This window comes from Colias eurytheme, chromosome 19 (genome assembly GCF_061535395.1).
Source record: "Colias eurytheme isolate Ceu_HAF_F1 chromosome 19, ilColEury1 Martin Lab GWU primary, whole genome shotgun sequence".
NCBI classification, from domain to species: Eukaryota; Metazoa; Arthropoda; class Insecta; order Lepidoptera; family Pieridae; genus Colias; species Colias eurytheme.
In genome coordinates, this window is record NC_142998.1 from 7,474,587 (window position 1) to 7,499,281 (window position 24,695).

Consider the following 24,695-nt stretch of genomic DNA (forward strand, 5'->3'; position numbering starts at 1 on the left):
AAATTTTAAATCACTCTGGAAACATTTCGTTTCATTACGTAAGCCAATATTATACTGAGCTAGATAATTTAAAATATATCTTTTATAAGCGATACCCTTAAATGTATGTACATAATAATCATTAAATTAGGTTAATATAATTTGTATTGTAAGGTTAAGCATTGAAATTTAGTTTGAGACATACACAATTTAAGTACTTTATGTAAATAAATATAATTGTTTCCGTAACGGGTGTAATAAAATTGGTACTCTTTTTGTGGACAGCCAAGCTGTTGTTAAAATTGTTTGTGTTATAAAATTGCACAATATTGTATAATTTATTATTATAAAATATAACTTCCAAATGAACGAAAGATGTTAACTGTAATATTATCAAATAAATTCATTAATTGAACTCAGATCGTTTTATTTCTCTCTTCAATCCAATAGATTATTCAAACATATAACTAATTACCATATTATTCGTTACTCTAGAATGTTCTTCCTTTTTTCATCTTGATTTATTACGATATAAAATTGTGTCAGTAAGGAAATTATCATATAAACTTAATTCCTTCATACGTAAAGCTGTTTTATTTCCTAGGGATAATTTAATGTGGACAAGGAATGTAATTTTTAAATACATATGCACCGTGAAACTGAAGTTTTAATTAGCTACATTTTATATTACGAGAAAATTAAGATCCCTACTTAAAAAGTTTTATAAATCTGGAACACGGCGCATCATAAATAACCAGTGAAATTTTCTCATTTTCGTAAGTTAGCTGGGTTTTTCTTAGTGTGCACTAATAAATTTAATAATAAACAGCTGACAAAGTTCTCAGAGCTGTAGCGAACTGTTTTTAGTGTTTGCGAAACTTGTTCGTAAACTTTTATCGTTTTGTTAGAGTATGTAACTTATTTTGAATCAAAATATGTTATAGTTTTTATACAGATCTTTTATGGTATTTATCATTCTTTGAAAATATGAGTTGGTATGTTATAACCTCTGTGCTTTTGTGGAAACTTCTCAAGTTTCGTGGAACACTTTTTGGTAGAGGAAAATCTTAAAGTTCGCGTCACAAGCACGCTAATGGTAATTTAAATTTTAATACTTAAATTCTAAGTTTTTACTTCAAATAGCAATCCTTTTGACTTCTTACTTTTTTATATCAACTTGTATCTTACAAGACATCACACACACACACACACCATGTTGTTCCATTATTAGTAGTTTAGTTCTAGATTTTCGATACTTATTTTTTAAAGTACCTAAGTGGTTCTCACGGATGCAAGCCCATAATTTGTTAAGTTTTAGACAAAGCGGTGAATCCGAGAGCGGAAAGCTATTAATTTATATAAAATAAATATGACGCGACTCTATCCATACGAAAGAGTTATTACAACACTTTCTGCCTATCCCGATTACTAGGTACACACTCCACTTGTACAAACCTTTGAACAAAATTGTACAACGTTGCCACGTGTTCAATAACAGGGCGACAGTCGAAATCTTTGAAATGTAAATCCAACGAGAACGCAATTGTAACAAGAGCTTCGGGAAAAATACATCAAAATGTTGAACAAATAACTTGAAACGGCATCTGTTTATCATTCCATATCACGTAGTACATGAAAGTTTCGTATAATACATGATAGGTTTTATATGTATGCGCTTAATAAAGGAACTGAGTATGGAAACATTTTATACTAGACAGAAGACTATTCTTTTCAAGCTATTGCATAGCTTCTATCGCGGGCCATGAGCGCGGGGACCGAATCGAGAAATTCCGTAACGAAAAAACCTCACGCTCCCCACTCCGACGGACACGGAGGTGTGGCTTGAAGGCATGCTATGCAATAGCTTTAGCGTGGCAGTCCCCGAGTGCCACACGTCTTTTTTTTAATATATTGATCAAGTTGAAGCTTCGATATAGTTTGTAAAGTCTCGAATTATAAGATCTCAAAAGAAAGAACTTATAAATATTGCTTTAACCCTTAATTACTCGCGTGGGGTATATCTAACCCCACGGCGTATTTGAAGCGTCGTATCTCCGTCATTTTTAAAGCTACCTGCGTTTCTTTCTTAGTAGCTGCCTAAATACCTTCCCCTGCCGTGAATCACTCGCGAGCACCGCTCCATGTCGTGTAGTTGGGTCAGGAGATCGCGTCTGGGGTATATATTGCCCCACGCGAGTATTCGTGCAACTTTTTTGGACGAGTGAGTATGTGTATTTTTATTTTATAATGTGCAGTACATATACTAAATGGTTCGTTTTTTTACTTATCCTTGTTTTATGGTTATTTGTTTTAGGTTAGAACGCCTAAAATGGCAAGTAAGCGTCTTTCTGACTACCAGATTGTTGAGCGTTTGGAAGAAGACGAAGAAAGCATCGTATATAGTTCCGATGAAGATGAGGTAGACGAGGATGTGATCCAGAGTGACCACAACTCAACCAAATGTGTGCTAACTATAACGTCGGCAGACGAACAAAAAGATGGCCTATGGTTATATTTACCACACTGCCTAGGGCCATACAAAAACGGCTAAAAAAATGCTCAAGTTCAGGATCCTAGCCCCACTTCCAGAGGTGGTCCATCGACAACTTATAAAAGGTGCCATATCTATCCAAGGTCAAAGGATAAAAAAATAAGATTTATGTGTGCCAAATGCCACCAGCAAGTTTTTCACGACCATTCTCTATGATATGTGATAAATGTATTGAATAAAAAGTTCCTAAATTTAAAGTTTCATCTTTAAAAGTTTATTATAATTATATTGATTAAATATAGTATTATAATTTAGAACAATGTTGTCTCTTTCTAATTTTTATAATAAAAATAAAAGTATGTCATTAAAAATATGTTTTATTGTACCTTTAAAATTGGGGTTAAATATACCCCACGCGAGCGTAAGTGTAACTATATGGACGCGAGTAATTAAGGGTTAAGATATTCATATAACATTCGCATATAACGCAATATACTCGCTCCAATATATTTTATCAGTCAAAGAATATTGCGTCGTTCTTGGAGCAAATGTTAAAATGTTAAAATACTATAAAATTATAACCTTAATTACGAACGCATAATAATATAGGTAATATGAATGTATTCTAGATACAACTAGACTCATAACTGCATACATAAGTAATTAGTCTAAAACAACAAGACAAATTTACCACAGAATACTGGTTTTACTAAAACTAAAATAAATAAGAACATACATTCCAAGAATACTTTCACAATGAAGACGTAGATAACTCGAACCATAAATACATCCATCCGGAGCCTCATTACGCTTGCTGTTAGTGAGGAGTGCATACATTATTAATTTCCTCCATTTGTATACGTTCGAGAAACCGCCTTTCATTCAGCCTGTGCCACTAAGATTGAAATAAGTCCAACTGTTAACCCGTTGGCAATTTAAAAGTGTCATTGTAACTGAAAAATGCACATCTATTATTATGAATTTTGTTATGGACTTGTGTTAATAATTCTATTAAAACGGACCCGTTGGTGTGGCAATTAAAGAGTGACAATTGAACAGAAACGTCATTTATCAATTATTAAGTTATGAACAGGAATAATTGAGATATTTTATACTAGATATTTTATACTAGAGATCTTAAATTTTTTTATTATAGCTTGACTATTTTTGGATTATAAATGCATCTTCTTATTGTTTATTTTCGTTTTTTGATCATGAAATTTATTGTTTTAGGACTCGTAGAATAAGATTTTCAATATTTTAGAGCTTTGCTAACTATAACTAGCTCTGGCAAGCGAATACTATATTCGTTCCAAAGATAAATGAAGTGAATTGAAGGCGTTCATGTAGAATGCAAAATTATTATTTTATCATTCATAACTATAGAGTTGTATTGCTTACAAACTGGTTTATTCCTAGCGAGCCATCCTAGCTTCGCATTGTAATTATTATATATTTCTTCTTATATGTTTATTAAATCTCGTGTCGCTTTGATTCCTCGGAAACGGCTTCACCGATTGTCATGCTTGTGTGCATATTGGGTAGGTCTACGAATCGGAAACATTTATTTTTCATATCACTAAGTGATAAGAGTAAGGCAAAGCAACATTTGCCGAGACAGCTAGTACATATATTATAGTTCTAGTATCACTCTATCTATTAGAGAGACTCGCGCATCGAAATCTTTTGCGTTAATAAAGATCTTAGCTAACATAGGGACAGAAAGCGGGAAGTGACTCTGTTTTGTACTATACAGTGATAGTGATAGTACATAACTAAATCAATCAATACACAAATCACGAACTAACTATTCATTTGCACTAACCATGAAAGCAAATAGCCTAGTTATACATATAGTTCATCTTGTGGGCGGTGGTATGCGGTTGACATAACCAGCGGAGATTTACAAATTAATGGCTCTGTCACACACATTGTTACCGATGTTAGTGTGAAACCTCAAATTGACGTTAAATAAAGTATTGTTATTGTATGTGAGATGGGTGTTTCTTGTATGCTATTGAATTGATCTTTGGTGAACATGAAATGAAGAATAAGGGCCACACCATTCTATTTAGAAATATAAATCGACATTATATACAAGTTTAACACTTAGTACAGTAGCGTCTCCATTTGTATTAGCATCAGATATTAGTAATTATGATTTTCATCATTACCTTGGAGTTCTACTACACTAGTAAGTATTAAGTACTGTAGAAAGGTCTTCATCGTGGATATCCAGCACGACTGGACAACGGTCGTGGTGCTCTGTGCCCAGCAGATCTGGAATCAGAGATAGCTTAGCTTATAAGTTATGTAGTTATTAGTAATGTAATCAATATTAGTTATACCTATACTAATATTATGAAGCTGAAGAGTTTGTTAGTTTGTTTGAACGCGCTGGTCCGATTTGAGGCCATTTATAGGAAGGCTATAAGCTATATATCATCACGCTAAGACCAACAGGAGCGTGACAATGCAGCTGAAACCGCGGAGCACAGCTAGTATTCAATATAACGTTTGAATGGTATAATGTACACATACTTTTTGTTTTCTATTTTACTCAGATTAACTGGTGAATATAGTTGTTTAATTACTGAAAAAACTATACATAAAATTCAGTTCAACGAACATTATTGCAGTTAATAAACTTCATCAATATTAAAGGTTAAACTTCTTATATTCGTTATATGGAAAACCGCTCAACACACGATCAAGTCTCTAACACAACTGCCATCAAACTGAAAGACTTCAATCTTAGATGAGTTCCGTAATGCCATTCCAACAGGGTTTATAGCGTGTAAAGCTGTACTTACCTTTGTTCGAGTAATGTTCAGTAATGAACACATTCATTTATTACACATCAAACATGAAGATAATCCTAAGAAACTGGTATTAGAAGCCAACTTATCTATCAGTCTTCTGTAAATATTGATTGATATATTATGTTCTTCATTTTTAATAAGGTAACCAGCATAACATTAGTAGATATGTGAGAATTTAATGTAGCACGAAAAAACTTGAAACTAAATTTTTTATGATTTCTTCGGAAGTTGAATGCCTTGTTACACGTTCTTAACTGTATTCTGAAGATGCGTGAGCTATTTCCAGATATAATTTTACTACGAGTGAATCCATTCTTCAAGTTCATCAATTGGTTACCTATCTTAATCTCGAATTTTAATATTCCGAATATCATAATCCAGAAAACGTTTGGACATATTTTCATAACCCCGAATTTTAAAATTTCGAAGTTTTGTTTGCCATATAATCGCAACTCCGAATTTCATTTGCCCATTTCTTTATTTGTACGACGTTTTACAATCCAGACGAATGAGTTCCAGACATACGAAATCTAAATGCATAAAATCCAGATGACCGTAATCCATATGCACGAAAGCCAGATTTTTAAAACACAAATTTTTGAAATACAGTTAATTGATATCCAGACAAACAATATCCAGATTTTTGAAATTCAAATAAACGATATCCAGCGAAACGAAATCCTTCCAGGGGGTTGCAGCACGAACCTAACCTAACTTACTGAATAGATTTTAACACTTTAACCTTTGTGTAATGGGCAAGTATAACAATAGCGAGTCGGTTCTGGCACTCGCCGGCCGCTGCCGCGGCACGCTCGCTTCGCTCGCTCGGCTCGTGCGTGAAGGGTCACAGTTCAAACCTAACCTAACCTACTGAGTCGAATTTGACACTTAAATCTTTCTGTAATGGGCAAGTAAAACAATAGCGAGTCGGTTCTGGCACGCGCCGGCCGCTGCCGCGGCACGCTCGCTTCGCTCGCTCGGCTCGTGCGTGAGGGGTCACAGTTCAAACCTAACCTAACCTACTGAGTCGAATTTGACACTTAAATCTTTCTGTAATGGGCAAGTAAAACAATAGCGAGTCGGTTCTGGCACTCGCCGGCCGCTGCCGCGGCACGCTCGCTTCGCTCGCTCGGCTCGTGCATGGGGGGTCACAGTTCAAACCTAACCTAACCTACTGAGTCGAATTTGACACTTAAACCTTTCTGTAATGGGCAAGTAAAACAATAGCGAGTCAGTTCTAGCGTGGGGGTCGCAGTTCAAACCTAACCTACTGAAGTACTGAGTCGACTTTGACACTAAAACCGGTCTGTAATGGACAAGTAAAACAATAAATTTACTTATTGGCAATGTTTATTTTCAGTCGATAGTAAAGGTATAATCACGATTGTATGGAAATCAAATAAAAAGATTATGAAAATCTGGCAATAGTTTATCTGTTATACGATTATATGGGAACCAAATAAAAAGATTATGAAAATTTGGCAATAGTTTATTTGGAAAATGGTACGATGGGAAACAAAAAAAAGTATTCTGAGAATCTGGTATAATGAAATCTGTATTATGAGAATACGGGAAACAAAAAAATACTTTTTAAAAATCTGGTTTTGGTGCATCTGGAAATCGATTCATCTGGGAAATTAAAAAAGGAATTTTAAAAATTTGTCATTCATTACATCTGTCTTTTAAAAGTTCTAACAACCGTTTTCGGGCTTTTAAGATTCGGGTAATAGAAATTCGAGTTTTTAATAGGTTACCTCATCAATTGTATGTGTTCATTTTATCCCAAAAATAACACTCAAATAATATTATGTAGGATACATTTTATCAACTTATTCACACGTACTTGTGTCCTATTTGTGAATAAAATCTGAAGTTATATTGGACGTGAGCCTAATGTTAGTATTTCGATCAAAACACTGAACTCGAGTCAAGTTTGAAAGTTGATACTTTGTAAAAAGTTCCATAATGAATAAACTTGGAGTACAAAGTGTGACAGACGCCAAGATCGTGACAATATAATGGCAAACTTATGGAAAATGTGCTGGAATGAAATACAATATTTATATCTTCCAAGGTTTATTCATTTACATTGTAAATACTAAGATTAAATGGTGGTATTAAACAAAGCAAAATAATAAGTGGTTATAAACATGTTTTATAGGCAAGATCAATCTTTTAAGGGATTATTTTTATCAAAAAGTCTTCAACCTTTTTATCACAAATTTCATTCAAATCGGTGTCATGGTTTAATGTGAAATTGTAGACATACTGAACTTAATTATAGATTAGTTGAATGTTATTAAACTATAATATCTCTATATTATTCATTGAGAGCGGCTAAGGAGAGCGGAATTAAAAATTATTAGGTTTTCACAGTTGATGAATCTTGATGTGCAACGCTGGGATTTCTGTTTTGTTAAATAATTACAGATTATTTTTTACTTTTTTTTAATTAAGCAGTACTTTTCTGTTAGTCACGAAATTAATTTTTAAAGCACTAAGTAGAAAATTTGTAACAATTTCAGTACTCAAAAGCATGAAAACATGCGCATAAATCTATTAATATGATATTTCCACAAGTTTTATATAAACGATATAATATAAAAGAGATGGAAATATCTAAGCTATTTTTATACTTGAAACAACATAAATTTATTCTCGCCAACAAAGGCAAAAGAAAGTTATCGTATTCAACTCTCTATCTTTATAAGTAGATGTTTATGAAATATGAATAAATAAAAATGGTAATGTGAATCATAAACAGGTTAGGTATTATAAACTTTTCGATTCTAGAATTAAATTAAAATTATGACATCCTTTTTAATACTTTTCTGAAGAGTACATTTAATTTGACTTCTTCTTGGTACAGTGGTTAACGCGTGAGCGTATAACCGTGGGCTTCTAGGTTAGATTCACGGTACAGACGAAGAAAAAAAATTATCGGTCTGGTAGGACACAGAAGTCTAAACACCTACTTGACCTTAAAGAATATCGAAGAGAAAAACAGATGTATTAATTCTAAATATGAGCCTTTCAATACAAAAACAGTATGTAGAAATCATCGAGCATTCAAAGACATGTAAAAAGATTGTAATTGATATGAATTATGTACCAATGCCTTGATAAATATCTTTTCTAGACATGGGAATTAATCATTTATATCGAAGACAAAACAATATATTACATAAGGAATGTGATCCTTACCATTGAGAATTTATTGTTATGTGTTTACGACATGGCTTATATTCTTTCATTGGTTGAGAATTAGGATAAATGTCAAACAATTATAATAGTATGTATAATATATTGTTTTTATTTTATTTGCAATTAGATATCTACCTAGAATTGGTTAATGATGTCTATTTTGGGAAATTTCTATATAATTTCATAAATGATTAAGTTACACGGAATTATATTAAACAATAAGATGATTGATGAGTTCTTTCTTTGAAAAACTAAATAAATATGGAAAAATTCGATATAGAAATAAAAAAAAAATATGAAGTATAAGTATACAAGTAAATTACTGAAAATATTATTTGTACTTACACAAACATTATCTCTATCCCAATTATTGTATTATTCTGATAACAATTATTACGTAAACCTTCTAACAACAAAAATAGAAAAGTTGATAAAATAATAGATACCAATAATAAAGTCTGTATGAATAGAAATATCATCAATAGCGAACCAAATATTCCACACTGGAAAGAAGCCTGTCCCTTAGTATTGAGAACTTATGAATAATTCATCGTATCATTTCCTCATATATATCAAAAGCAGGCTTACAAAATTACAACTATAATTTGAATTGGAGAGGTTCCCACCAATATTATGCGAATATTTGTGAAAATTAATTCAAATACATGCTTATTGCGTATATAATTTATTGGATATTTTAAATATTATTATTAATATATGAACTATAAACTACAAACTGGTTTAAAAAAACAACTTTTTTGTTAATAGTTTAAATACTATACGAAATTAAAACAATAAATACTGACTAAATAATAAAAACTGACTAAATAATAATAAAACTGACTAAAAGGAAAAACAATCGCAAATGCGAACCAGCCCGCACTAACTAATCTCTATTAATTAGAATCCCAATCTCAAAATATCCCGTTTGATAAAACTTTCGATCTAAAGGGTTCAATCATCACACAAAACTAACTTTCACTTAGATACATAAATCCCTTTTAATTAAAGATTAACCTTACCTACACCACAAAAAAACGTATCGTGCTCTCGGCTATTTTTCAAAAAACAAAAAACGCAAACCGAAGCAAATCGTATCACAGAGTTCTGAATAAAATAATAATAGAGAAACCACTTACGGTTTATAGCACTTATATCAATAGAAAAGTATTAACATCTGAAGACACATTGGATTTGGGACACGGATCACGTCGCAACACGGTATCTTTTTTCGCCCATATTGAGTGTTCCATTGAATGGCTGTGTGGTTTGAACGTCTAGGGCGATAATAGAACAGGGGCGCGGAGATGGCTAAAGAAAATATTCTTTCGTACCTATATTATAATTATGAAATGATATGGGTATATTGTATATTGTATGAAGTGTGTGTGGTGGAAGGTTATATAGCAAAATGCTTATATATAGTTCACTCGTCTTAGTAAAAAGTATTGATAATATGTTTTTGTGTTGATTCTTGGTTGGTATTCCATAGAAATAAATAAAAAGCATTAATAATTGCTAATATAATTTATTATACCTATTTGCTAAGCCTATTTGTAAAAAATACTTTATGACATCACTCTCATTCTCAAATTAAAGGTATGTATAAACTTCATGGAGGTTCTAAAATATACAAAGTATAGCCACAGTATACAAAAAACTTATTTTAATTTCATGTATCTTTGTGAGTAGAATGATAAAAAATCTCTTTTTGAATATTTTGTAAATAATGCATAAATAAATTCAATCACTTTTAACAAATTATTTCATGACCCTGGGAATACGTCACTGGCATACAGTTATTTTTTGTGATATACCGACTCTTTTGTTGAAAACCGCTGTGCAAAGGTTTTCTTCAATAGGGAACCCAATGTCATCACCTTTTCCGATGTATTAGCGGGATAATGGACTCCAGGTTCTGAAATTAGATAAAAGGTATTCAAAACGAAGTTATTGTCATATTGAGTTGTGGATGAGGACATTATTGTTTTTGGTAAAAACCTTTTTAGAAGATAAACAAGCAGTTACTAATAGTGGGGATCTTACTTTTGTTTTTACTTTAGAGTGTTCATTTTTCATTAGTCTTCCTTACCTTAGGTAGAAAGGTCAAAAATGTTAGTAATAACCTTTCATCTAATGTCACAGCGAGCAAAGGTTTAAAAAAGCACAAAGTAAAAGTATAAGTTGTAATTTTATTTCAATTATTTAAAATATATGAATCTACAATCATTATATAAAAACGTGAATATCAGCTTAATTATGTCACACTACAAGAACCAAAGCTACCTATAAAATATATTCTCCATTAATTATAAAATAACAAATTTACGTATAAAACACTTATTTCTGCTCCATTTTCTTTCCCAATTCGAGTGCTTAATTTTTAAAGACCAATCTAAATTGAAAACCCTGTTGTAATTGCCAATTACCGAAATTGTTACAGAGGTTGCTACTTCAATATTTAAAGGTGATTTAATATTATCGTTTATGCACGCGTTTTAAGGCTTTATGAAAACGTTTTATATGTAAGCATTTCATATGAAAATTAGGTTAGATTTAGCATGTATTAATTAGTGTTTAAAACTGAAATAAGTATCATTATTATAACACACTAAATACGCAACAATTTTATATAAAAAGTAACAACCTTGATAATTAAACCTTAATATTATAGGTACAAAGTATCAAATTCTTAAATCTTTTCGCAGGTTATGTTGTCATCCCCATTTTTGATCCCGTGTTCAAAAATAATATAAAACTCCCTGCATTATTTACAAAACGAAAGTATGTATTGACATCCCATTATTATGATTGAAGAGAAACTCTCATTGTTTGACTCATTTATCAATAAAAATTCCCCAAAGAATGAATCTTTGTCAGCGTTGTAAAGACGGTGAATATTTTTGCGTTCTCATTTCTTTAAGGTCAAAGAAAGATCTCGGCTCCAATACTTATAAAATATGGGGAGAAATTTTTAGAACACGCTCCTTTATCGAAAATTCTTGACGTCGGACAAAGCTTTAAATTATTTATATAAAAGGTATGTAGCTTAAGAAAAATATGGGAAAGCATGAATGCAATTTTTATATTGTGTAATCCGATGGATGCTAATATATTTTTCTGTGTTATAATATCGAATACCTACAAGTTACGTTTTGTACTAAATTAAACCGTTTTTATTTTTTTATTCAACTACTAGATTTCCGCCCGCAGCTTCGCCCGCGTTTTCAAAGGAAAACCCGCATAGTTCCCGTTCCCGTGGGATTTCCGGGATAAAACCTATCCTATGTGTTAATCCAAGTTACCCTCTATATGTGTGCTAAATTTTATTGTAATCGGTTCAGTAGTTTTTACGTGAAAGAGTAACAAACATCCATACATCTCATAAATTTTTCATCAAGTCAATCAATCAATTTTTATTGACTCAATTTCCACAAATTTAACTTCTCCCTACCATATGTATGCAGATGATTTGCAAATTTACTCACATACAACCATCTCGGGAATTTCAGAAGCTATACAAAGAACATATGTTGATCTAGACAATATCACTACCTGGGGCCTTAGACAAAGTAACAATTAAAAAACGATAACGAAGTTAGAAAAGGCAAAAATGTATGGGATTGACATACGCCGCGTTAGATCACGTGGTCTATCTAATGTCAATCCCATACATTTTTCCTTTTCTAACTTCGTTATCGTTTTTTAATTGTTACTTTGTCTACGGGCCCTTGTCCCACAATTTCGGTCTAACTGTTAACCCATCTAAGACTCAAGCTATCATAATTGGTAGCCGCAAAATGACTGCCAAGCTAGACTGGAACAGCTTACCAAAGCTAATTCTTTGTGGATCGCACATTCCGTTCAGCGAGTCGGTCAAAAATCTCGGGCTTCTGCTTGATAAGAACTTGTCTTGGAATGTGCAAATAGAGACGTTGCGGAAAAAAATGTATGGCGCTGTAGGTTCCATTCGTCGATTGCGCAATTTTCTGCCCATTCCTACAAGGGTATCGCTTGCTGAGGCTTTACTCCTTCCTATCCTGGATTATGCTGACATTTCCTACCCTGACCTCTCCGAACAACAACTTGATTCCCTTGAGCGACTCCAAAACGTATGTATACGTTACGTATTTGGACTGCGAAAATATGACCATGTGTCCGAATTCCGAGCCAAGCTCAAGTGGCCTCCCATCCGCATCCGCCGGAATGCTCATATCCTGCATTTATTGTACAAAATTCTATTTGATCCCAAAACCCCATTTTACCTGAAACAAAATTTTAAATTCCTGGGTGAAAATAGCCTTACTCTCCGTTCCTCTAATCTACTCACCTTAAGTGTCCCTTCCCACAGATCCAATTTCTTCCATTCTTCCTTCACTGTGTCTGCAATCAATCTTTGGAATTCTATTCCAGAATCGATAAGGCGTGCTCAATCAATTAATGTTTTCAAAAATGCATTAAAACAATATTTCTCGCAACCAGCTTCGTAACACATTATAATTTATACCTACTTTATTATATATTTCAAGTTATTCCTTGCCTATAATTTATATAATATATATATCATCACATGGATATTGAGTATTTCTTATGGGTCCTTCTTTAATTTCGTATAATATGTATATGTGTAGGTATATATATGAATGTATATATGTATGTATATATATATGTATTTATGTAATAAGTTATTATATTATGTATATAAGTTATTATGTATTTATTTATATATTTATTATTTACGTAATAATTATTTATAGATATTGTTCAATTTTAAGCAAAATGTACCCAATTGTGATTGCACCTTCACCATAAAATTATGTTATCCTTATGGTTTTGCGGGTTGTCTGGCAGAAATCGCGTACAGCGATAAGACCGCCCTCTGTACATGTTTTAACTTTTATAGCTCTTCTGTTGTAATCCTGTATGTGTGTGCAATAAAGAATTTTTCATTTATTCATTCATTCATTCATTCATTCATTCATTCATACATCCATACATCCTTACAAACTTTCGCCTTTATAATATATATTAGATATTAGATACTAAAAAAATCTACAGCGAAGTTAAAAAATAACTGAATAATTAAAAGTAGGGTTCTTATAATCTTTCAGGTCAATTCTTATAAAACAAACTTTACAATAAACACAGAGACAATAGAAGTCTATTTCCATGAAATTTAATATTTAACCACAATTCAATTAAACTTTTACAAATATGTACGCTTCAGCAATTGTTTTAATTTAACAGTCAGCCATTATTTTATATCGAATTCCTATAATAAAATAAACGAATTTTCTATTATTTGATGAAAGATTTTCTTACACTTTTTTCATTGAAGATTTTGTTCAGGATAAAGTCGCGTTAAGCTAATGGAAATATATTATAGTTGTAGGCAAAACACGCATTTGCATTGATAGCATTATATTATACTAGATTTCCGCCCGCGGCTTCGCCCGCGTTTTCAAAGGAAAACCCGCATAGTTCCCGTTCCCGTGGAATTTCCGGGATAAAACCTATCCTATGTGTTAATCCAAGTTACCCTCTATATTTGTGCTAAATTTCATTGTAATCGGTTCAGTAGTTTTTACGTGAAAGAGTAACAAACATCCATACATCCATACATCCATACTTACAAACTTTCGCCTTTATAATAGTATTACGATCTACTTATAACAATATCACAATTAAGGTTTTGCAAGCTGTTCTAAAACACTTATTGCTCTATATTTAACTTAGGAATAAACATATTGAAAATCTATTTACGTTGTTGTTTGATTCAATATCTCTATTATTTTACCAGATAGAAGATAATCGACCAATATAATATAATATAATCGTCTTAAATTGCATTCAGTGAAGCACCAAAACAACAATATACTACAGGAATAATAATATTATACCGACTATTTGTAAAGCGGTTTCAAGCGTTGTTACACGCGAGATACAGTCTCCAATTTCGTCTCATCGTGAACACACATGAATTATTCAAGCTATGCGCTATCAGAACCTACTTCCTTAACGAGCTGACAGATAATAAATTAACTTATTTCCTTAAATTATTACGATTTAAAATCCTTTTGTTTACAAAAGACTTTAGTCTGCTGCCGCAACAGTTGCAAAATGCAAACGAAGGCATGAATGAACACAATATATTTTACATTCAATGTTCATGTAATGCAATGGAAATTATTATTTTTATAATTTGCTTAAATGACGCTTGGTTTTTGCATAAATAAACTTTTGTAATAAATGCAGATACCTACATAATATTATCTCCTAAGACTGAAAAGTATGTTTTAAAATAAAACGTAAACATATTTATTTTCATGTATCATGTATTAGATAGTTGGTTTTTAATAGGGATGTAACGATACATGATTTTGCCGATACGATACCGATACCGATATTTGTGGTAATGTATCGGCGATACCGATACCGATACCGATATCGATGGCTTGGTAGAAAAATAAATAGTGAATTATGCATAAAAAGTTACCAACATTTAACAGAGACAACTGTTAATCGTATTCTTTTAAATAAAAATGCCAAATCAAAAAACAACAATGGTTTTGTTGTTTTTTGATTTGGCATTGTAAAATAATAATACTAAAATAAATGTATTTTAGTATTATTATTTTACAAAGTCAGTTAAACTTTAAATAATACACATACAATCAGTACCTAATAAAAGCTTACTATTAGTAGAGTTTTTTCAGAAAACAAAGTGCGCACGCGCGGGCGGCCTCCCGCATCGTTCATTGTGCGCGGGTTTTTGAATTTTTTGATATCAAAAAAATTGGTTGTTTGTAAAGTAGGTTTACGATCGAGATGTTTACGTACGTGATAACATAATGCAGTGGCAGTGCTCGAGATGAAACGGGAGATCGGTCCGTCTCTCTCTCGTTATACATGCGCTCGCGCTCGTGAGGTTTTGGTGTGACACAAGTTTATGAACATGTCACCCGACTAAAACGATTTTAAAAACGTTATCACGTTAAAAATTAAAAAAATTCAAAATTATTTATTTCATCCTTTACATAAATAAATTTGTGATTGGAACACTCCTAGTAAGCAAATAGAATGCTTGAGTCAGGAGGTTCTGCTCTTCCTTAACACTATTACAGAAACAGAAATAAAACAATATGAATGAATACAATGCAAAAACATAAAAGAAAAGAAAGAATTTAATAAAAAAATATCGGTATCGGTTGATTTATTATCGGCGATACCGATATATCGGCTTGCCGATATATCGGCCGATATATCGGTATCGGTATCGGTATCGTTACATCCCTAGTTTTTAACTTAGTTCATTGAACTTCAACATATTAACATCCGCAACTCATCAAAGGTTTCGTTAAAATTACATGTGCTTTGAGATACATCACTCAAAGAGACATTCACATATATTTATGGAATACAGCGTCTATTTCTACTTTCTGAACATTTCATAAAGCGACCTTAGTTGCGCTGAATAACCTTTCTTTAAGCGCAACGTTAAAGGGTCTTTTTCTCTTGATTCAAGCAACATTACCCAAATCGCCCACTTAGAAATCCTAAAAACACTTTCCTGCCATTTACCTATTCACTCGGACTTAAACTTTAAATGGCCCCGGATAAAGTATTTGCAAAATAACCTAGTTTCGAGAGTGATGTTAGAGACTTATATTTTTCTTGTCTATCCGTGCGTAAACAGTTTTGTAAGTTTAAGTAATCTAATTAAAAGTTTAAGATAAAAATAACAATCATTTTTTTAATTATAAACGCAAATCATGATTTTAATAAAACGTTTATTTTTTTCATAACTCAATCCAAGTACCTACATTTTTACTTCAAACTCAAACATTTATTTATTTAATTAGACTTTTTCGAGAAGCACTTTTGAAACGTCATATTTTTACATATTTTTAACATTTAACACCGATTCGGAAAGCAGTATCTATGGAGAAGAACCGGCAAGAAACTCCATAGTTGCTATTTTTAATCATGTCAGTATTACAATTTTAGTATTACATTAATCATAAATCGAACATACTTTCCAAAACTTTTATTCACTAATAATTTCACGTTAATATTGTTAAGTCCCGACTACAAGTTACAAGCTTAAACTAATATAGAACTTGGCTACTCTTTGAACACTGGAGCGTAAATGTCTGTAAAGCGAGCGCTTGTTTAGTTTCGAAATGCTGTAAGGGAAAGTTATTTAGCAAGTGTTCGAAAAACCATAGTGAATTAAATACACTAACGCGTTAGCACAGAAATGTTTTTTAGCATTAGCAAGGTAATCTGGTTGACGAAAATGCAAAACTCTTGTTCAATTATTTATTTCTACTAGTGTTCCACTACATGTATTACGATGTGACATACGTCATAAGGCGGGTCTCCATAGAGTGAGCAGCCTCGAAAAGCAAAAAAAAACGTGTGCTGACCTTTTCCTAGGCCGAGACACGTTCATATTGACTGAGCTGCTTCGCGCAGCAATTGCTTCACGAGGCTACTACCTCCGTGAAGACCCACCTATGCGTATACATATTATGTTGTAAGATATTGTATAAATTCACATTGTTTGAGACTGAAATAATTGATGACTTACCAAGCGAAATTTTCCCTATGTGTTCTTTCACGTAATCATGTAAACTACGTTACAATAACTTACGTGTGACCTAAAAAGTTCTATCTCCATAATATATATTTCGTCACAAATAACTTGATCATTATCAGTTTATATAGAATTCCATTTTTTCCACCTACGAATTATTGAGCAAAATACAGCTTATTGGAAGCTTGTATTTATAGTCCAATCATAAGCGTTTCCACGTGAAAACTCTATTCTATATTATCTTTATTAAATATTAGTATGGTTTTTACAAAACATGTTTTTTATTAAAAGAAGATGAGTTTTTATTAAAATATCATGAATTTTACAATTTATATAAGTATTTCTTTAGAATTATACTTGAAAAAAGATGAAACGTCTATATGATGTTGGTTTTAGCTCTACGTCGCGATCGCTCGAATGTTTTGCTGTTTTTTAAGCACGCTCCAATTTAAAAAGTGCGCTATTTTTTTAATTACAGAAAAAGTTACGCAGAAACTATGTTAAATATAAAAAAATCACAAAATCTTTGCTCTATCTTAGTAATATTTTTTTTCTGCAGGATGAGCAAGTTATGTTTATTTTGAGATAGTATTTTTAAGTAGCGTGGGTAAAACAAAAAAAATGGAAACTATTCAGTCTAAAATCATAATAATTTTCGTCAGCAAGGGCCTTCGTTTTTATTTAATTCCCACTACATTTATCAATTCCATAATCTGCTCTACATATGTACGAGGCTGTCAAACTTCTCGAAGAACCAAATGAAAGAAACCGCATTACAATTAATCGAGTTCCTAAATCCTTCTTATCGAGTTTGTAGCTCGTTAGCCAAGTGTTGCTAGAAATTCGTACAACCTAATGGCTTTGCCACATAGCAAGCGTTCTTCGCGCGTCAAAGCGCTAAACTTTTTTTTTAAGTAGAGAAATCTTGCCTGGAATGAGTCCGACCAGCCGTTTCAATGACGTGACCACGAATAATGGTAGAATTCCTCCGTGATCCCAAAAGCGGTTGCTTGACGCCGCGCTATGACGGCGAACTGTGTTGCACTAAGCGGTAGCGCATCATCAAACGAAGCGACGACTCTCTGACGCGCGTTAAGTACGCATTCTATCTAATAGCATTCTATTTGACAAATTCGATAGATCGTTGTACAATACATCGCGGCGTTATATCGTATAACGCATTCTATTTGACAAAACCATTACGAGTGAACGTGAAAGAAACTAATCGAATTGAAAGTTGCTTAACCGCCAACTTATGTGTTTGTAACAAGGGTATGGATAATTTTATTACATTCCTCTACATCGTTCTGTGTTTCTACGACTATATGTTACTTCGTTACGACAAATTGTGACGCAGAGCAAATTATTATATTGAATAAAAGATTATTTCCGATATACACTGTTTTTATTGCCGGGGTCGTCTCCGCACTTATTTAGTCATCAATTTTTTGGGGTGGATGTCTTTTAGGCACATAAAACCGAAAGACAGAGAGACGCAGGTTCTAATCCAGCTTCGTGATCAAGATTTTTCTATTTTTTATTATTTTTAAAGCATTTGAATGCTATAAAACTAAATATCAAATTACCTCTTACTTATTAAATAAATAAAAAAATTACCTCTTACTAATTAAATGACACAGTTTTACAAGTAAACAACAATATTATTAATTATGCTTAATTTTCGCTTAGAATTCAATATATTTCATCATTTCACATTATTAATAGCAAAATTGAGTTGAACCCTTTCACCTTTCTTGACATGCCAATAATGATTGCGTATTAATTGATCAAAGGCTATTTGATTAAAGGGGATAATAACGATACGAAAAAACTATAGCTTCGAATTATATGAAGAGAATATTTGCACGTGGGAAGTTTATAAACTATAGACTTTTGAGTATGGGTAGAATAATCGTCTTAATTCATCTGATCAGGGTCAGAAATTTTAACAGTGTGGCTCGATCTCTGATGAGGAATGATCATTGGAAATGAGACTCAGTCTGAAAGGACACGGACAGAATAGTCAGTTTCACAGAATCTAAATGTTTTTTTGTTATAATTATCTGTTTAAAAAATGATATATAAGTATTAAATTGTGAAGCAGCGAAACAAATTCTACGTTTCACTTTTTCTATTGAGCCAGAACCAATATTTGCAGAGCTTAATGAGTATTATAAAATGGAAAAGCCTATACAGTATACATATCTTATATAACAACTCAACAACAACATTAGCAAAAGCCTTCAGACCTTTTGTAATAATAAATAATTAGATAAAAACGTTCTATTCAGAAATACTCAATACCCTTATATAAAGCCTCGAAATATTGTCAGTTAATTGTGTCGTTAATATCGAGTCAAACATTGAAACGGATCTTAATATACCCAAAGTGATATTGGATGATGTCCAAAACATTGTTCGACAGACAACCAAATAAAACACCGCATTTGTACGCTATAATATTCGTTTATATCCATCTTTATTGTTATTGTTGTATTCGCTTACAATTCTCTCTAAATAATAAGAATGGAAGTTGATAATGTTATGTCGACTCGTGGGATACGAATTGATAATAATTGTCGTTTGAAAATCGAGAATGTTCCGTCCTGTATTCTGTATTTCAATACATCATGTTGGCAATTTGGAAACATGGAAATCGCTCTTGATTAAGATCTTATAGATATTATCATTTTAAATTTGCTCCCTTGTTCAATTTACAAACAGTTATATTTTAACCTATAAATTAAAAACATAAAAAATAAATAATAAATTAAGCTAACTACAAATATGCTGCGTGATAATAATATAAGTAGTAAGTACACATACATTTCCCACAGATAAAGATAAAAGCCAAGCTAACATCACAATCACATTTTGATATTATGACGACTGTGGATATCCTCACTGCACAAATACATTGAATAGCAAAACAAACTACTTATTCAAAAAACGTTCTATTAATCATATAAAAATACGCTATTTGTAATATAACACAAAAACTATAATCGAAAATAATGAGATATCGTAGGTACATGTAAAAATCTCACCTAAATAAAGGGTCGTGCGCAAGGGATATAAAATCCACACAATATTATCATAGAGGGTTGTTAAGAGAGCGACGTGGGATCTCGGAAGCGTGTGTGGAATAATGAATTTAATAATACTTTGTAGACAGTGTGATGTATAACTAGATACGAAAACTTTGAATACGTATGGTTCGGCGAATTTTCTTTGCATCAAACTTTTCTTTCGTGGAAGTGACTCAAAGTTTGTATACTAATATCAATGTAAAAGGATAACCAAAGTGTTTAAACCATTTTTCGTGTTCAAAATACCTACCTTATCAAAATGATGTAAAATTAATTGATACTTTGATCATCAATATATATGACACACTATAGCAAATTATGTTCCTATATTATTCATGTCTAAATGAATCTGAATTTAATTAAATTAACGCCCATAGGGGCCAATCAATCAAAACCCACCCTTTGTGGGAATTACATCCATCACTCCACATCACAGATATGTATGATCCTGATGATTCAATCTGTTTACTGGCATTCACATTGTTTATAAAACAGTGGAAATATATATATATATATATATATATATATATATATATATATATATATATATATATATGTGTGTGTGTATGTTTACAGAAGATATATAGGGACATACGTATCGACATGGACAAAAACAGATATTTGACGGAAGAAATAGAACCAATTTAGATAATCTGTTCATATAGCTGTTCCTGAAGATCTAATTCGATCCGTTGCATTTCACATTATATCTAATACTGTTTCTGTAGATCTAATACGTAGATATATACATTTTCCTTCACCAATACATTATGTTCATAACGTGAAATAATATGTATTTAAGTATATTTTATTTCAGATGGAGATGCACTTGCCATTAGGGTATCTAATACAAAACATCATATGTTTTTTTATTTATAAATGAATTATAATAATTTAAAAATTCATAATCTATAATCATATTTAAAATTCTAATCTGCATAACAATAGCAACACGGCAACCTACAAAATCAGAAATGTTTCTTACAAACAAAAAAAGAATCCTTCCATCCTTGCTCAGATAAAACTGACCTCACGTGCATATAACAGCTAGAACAAACAAAATAAGCTATTACCAGGGCATCATAAACATGATAAATGCAAGCAGAAGTTTACGAGTTGCGATGTTCCCGCTAAAAGCAGTGATACCGCGTCACGTAGACCATTACTGCATTCAGTTTGGCTACGTGCTAGCGTTTTATTTAAGAAAAGTTTGAAACGTACTTTGCAAGTGAACTTTCTTGAAATTTTTGTTTCGTATTGCATTACTGTAATTGGTAATTGGGAATGTTATAGGGAAATTATTGCGTTGAATTTATGGTTTTGTTGGAATTAATTCATGTAATTTCATGTTCTGTTACTTTTTATGTTTGCTTGCCAGTGAATAAGTATTACGATGATACGATACAAAAATGTTTTTATTGGTAATAATTTCATAGCGTGTCTGGTAAGACAGGCGAACACGTATGTAGAGCATGCAGAGCCTATATTTATGTTTTTTTTTATTGCAAATTATAAATACAAACATATTTGTCAACAGGTAGCAGTATATGCAACTCTTAATGCAATGGTATGAGACCGATCTTGACGAAATAGTTTCAATTCCCAAATAATGCGCTCGTTAAACGTCGCATTGCACATGTCACTTAAACATAATCTTCATCGTCTTTAAACTTTGCATCTCATCTTCTACCATAATTTCACATGCTAATTGTCTAATTCCCTCAACGAAACATAATTACAGCAGTCACACCGCCATTACTCAAGGCTTGATTATGATTTGTGAACATCACGCACGCTTACTGATTAGCGGTCAGCGCTTCGTGAGCCTTAATCCGGAATGACCGGGCGCCCGGATAATTTGTGACGGATAAGTCATTATCACGCATTAAGCCGGTTATTACGGTCACTGGGCTATGAATGTTGATAAAAAACGTACCCGCTAACTCTGTGTGGGTTCTGTATGTAAAGACTAAAGAGTGTACGTATGTAAAGAGCAAAATAACTGACTAATTTTCTGTAATGATGGAGGATATATTGAGCAACATAAAAAAGCGTTAAATTATTAAAGGTTTTTTAAACAATATACGAATGACGTACAAGAGTCCACATAAAAGCGACATATTTATTTTAAATACAAAATGCAGTAGCTCAGAAATATTTATACATTATACGATGATATAAGATAACTTATTATTTCAGTATATTTCGAAATCGAAGCTCCAAGCTCATCTTAATAAAATTAGAACAAATAAATTGTCTATACTGATCTCTAAAACGGAAAACGGTTTGTAAATGAATCATAGCCATTGTTTCAGCGATGTTTTTTGTCCCGTAGGGTTAACGACCTTTAATATTGTTGGGATAAGGTTAATGCAATACACCTGTCGAGAGGGTACTTTAGTAAGGGTTACAAACGTGACGGCCCTATTGTATCGTTGCTTTTATAGATTATAACATGTATAATCAAGTGCGTTGACACGAAAGAGCTTAAACGATACTGTTTCTATTAATTTTTTAGCATACGAGCACCTGTGTTAACTTCCGCACATAATTTTCGACGTATATATTTTTTTAATACATAGTATAAAACTAAGTCGCTGTATTTCTTTAAAACTACGCAATAGATTTTGATAGGTTTTTTTTAATAAATAGAGTTTTTACTAGGGGATGATTTAAGCATGTAATTAATTGTAAAGTTTTCTACAATGGCGAAGGCGAAGCCACATCCGGAGATTTAGTAACTCTATCAGATATAATTTCATGTTAACTTATACAATGCGGTTTAAAGTAGCTGCAACGTATTTATCTATAATAATAGTAAGTATACATATATATTATTCGTATTTGTATAATTTGAAATTAACAGACAACAGTATTTCACAATCTCATCAACAAAGAGACTGTTTGAGAATCAATACATCTATAGCTGATTCAATATTATTCGGTTATATCAAGTCCTCAATTTGTTTACCAACTACCTATGTTTTGTGTATATAAGCACTTCTATTGATATTGCATTCAATTTAGATATATTGTCTTGATAGTCTGTATAGATTTTATTCATTCATTTATGTCATATTACTTCCGTATTTTACAATGATGGTAGCAAAGATATGCCTTCGACACAATGAAATCCTCCAATAAGTTTCATTTCTACAAATCATTTTAAATTGAAAAAAAAAAACATAAATATAAAAAGTGATATTTAATAGTGTATTAGTATATTAACAAACTAGATAATATTAGCTTACATAACGATTATTATCAAATTTCACAGTGATATAAATGACCAAGTTCTGGACTAAACTGAAGTTTATTGTGAGGATCAGCACATAATTTTCGAGATAGGGTCGGCCTGGGGACAGAAACTATTCAAGTGTCTTGATAATAAATCTAACCATTTCTATTGTCAATCCCTTTCTGAGTATAACTCGTTTTGTATACAGAGACCAATGGTGAATTACATTACATCTTCTTATATACAGGGTGTAATCGTTAAGTGTGCACAGGCGATTTTTCCGTAAGTATTACAGATAACAAAAAACTTTAAACTGATATCGAAAGTACTTAACCTAATGAGTAAAATGGCCGTAATAAATTTTTAAAAATAAATCGAGAAATATCAAAAAAATTATCTTTAAACCCTCCCATACATTAAGTATGAAATATGAATATCCCATATACATTTAATATGAAACATTTTAGCTTTCTTTTTCTTTTATGGTTTTCTGCTTTAATTACTTCCCAAATTTGAAGTGGCATTTTCCACGCTCTTTCCGGACATTTTCACGCATTTTCCGGATATTTTCCGGGGATTTTCCGAGCATTTTCCGGGAATTTTCCGGGCATTTTCCCACGCTTTTTTCGGACATTTTCACGCATTTTCCGGATATTTTCCAGATATTTTCCAGGCATTACCCAGGCATATTCCAGGGATTTTCCAGGCATTTTCCCGCATTTTCCGGAAATTTCCACGCATTTTCCGGACATTTTCCAGGCATTTTCCAGGCATTTTCACGCATTTTCCGGGTATTTTCCAGATATTTTCCAGGCATTTTCCGGACATTTCTCTGGCATAGCCTGTAAAAAAATGTCTGGGAAATGCTAGGAAAATCCCCGGAAAATGCCTGGGAAATTCCCGGAAAATGCCTGGGAAATGTCTGGAAAATATCCGGAAAATGCGTGGAAATGTCCGGAAAATGCGGGAAAATGCCTGGAAAATCCCTGGAATATGCCTGGGTAATGCCTGGAAAATATCTGGAAAATATCCGGAAAATGCGTGAAAATGTCCGAAAAAAGCGTGGGAAAATGCCCGGAAAATGCCCGGAAAATGCTCGGAAAATCCCCGGAAAATATCCGGAAAATGCGTGAAAATGTCCGGAAAGAGCGTGGAAAATGCCACTTCAAATTTGGGAAGTAATTAAAGCAGAAAACCATAAAAGAAAAAGAAAGCTAAAATGTTTCATATTAAATGTATATGGGATATTCATATTTCATACTTAATGTATGGG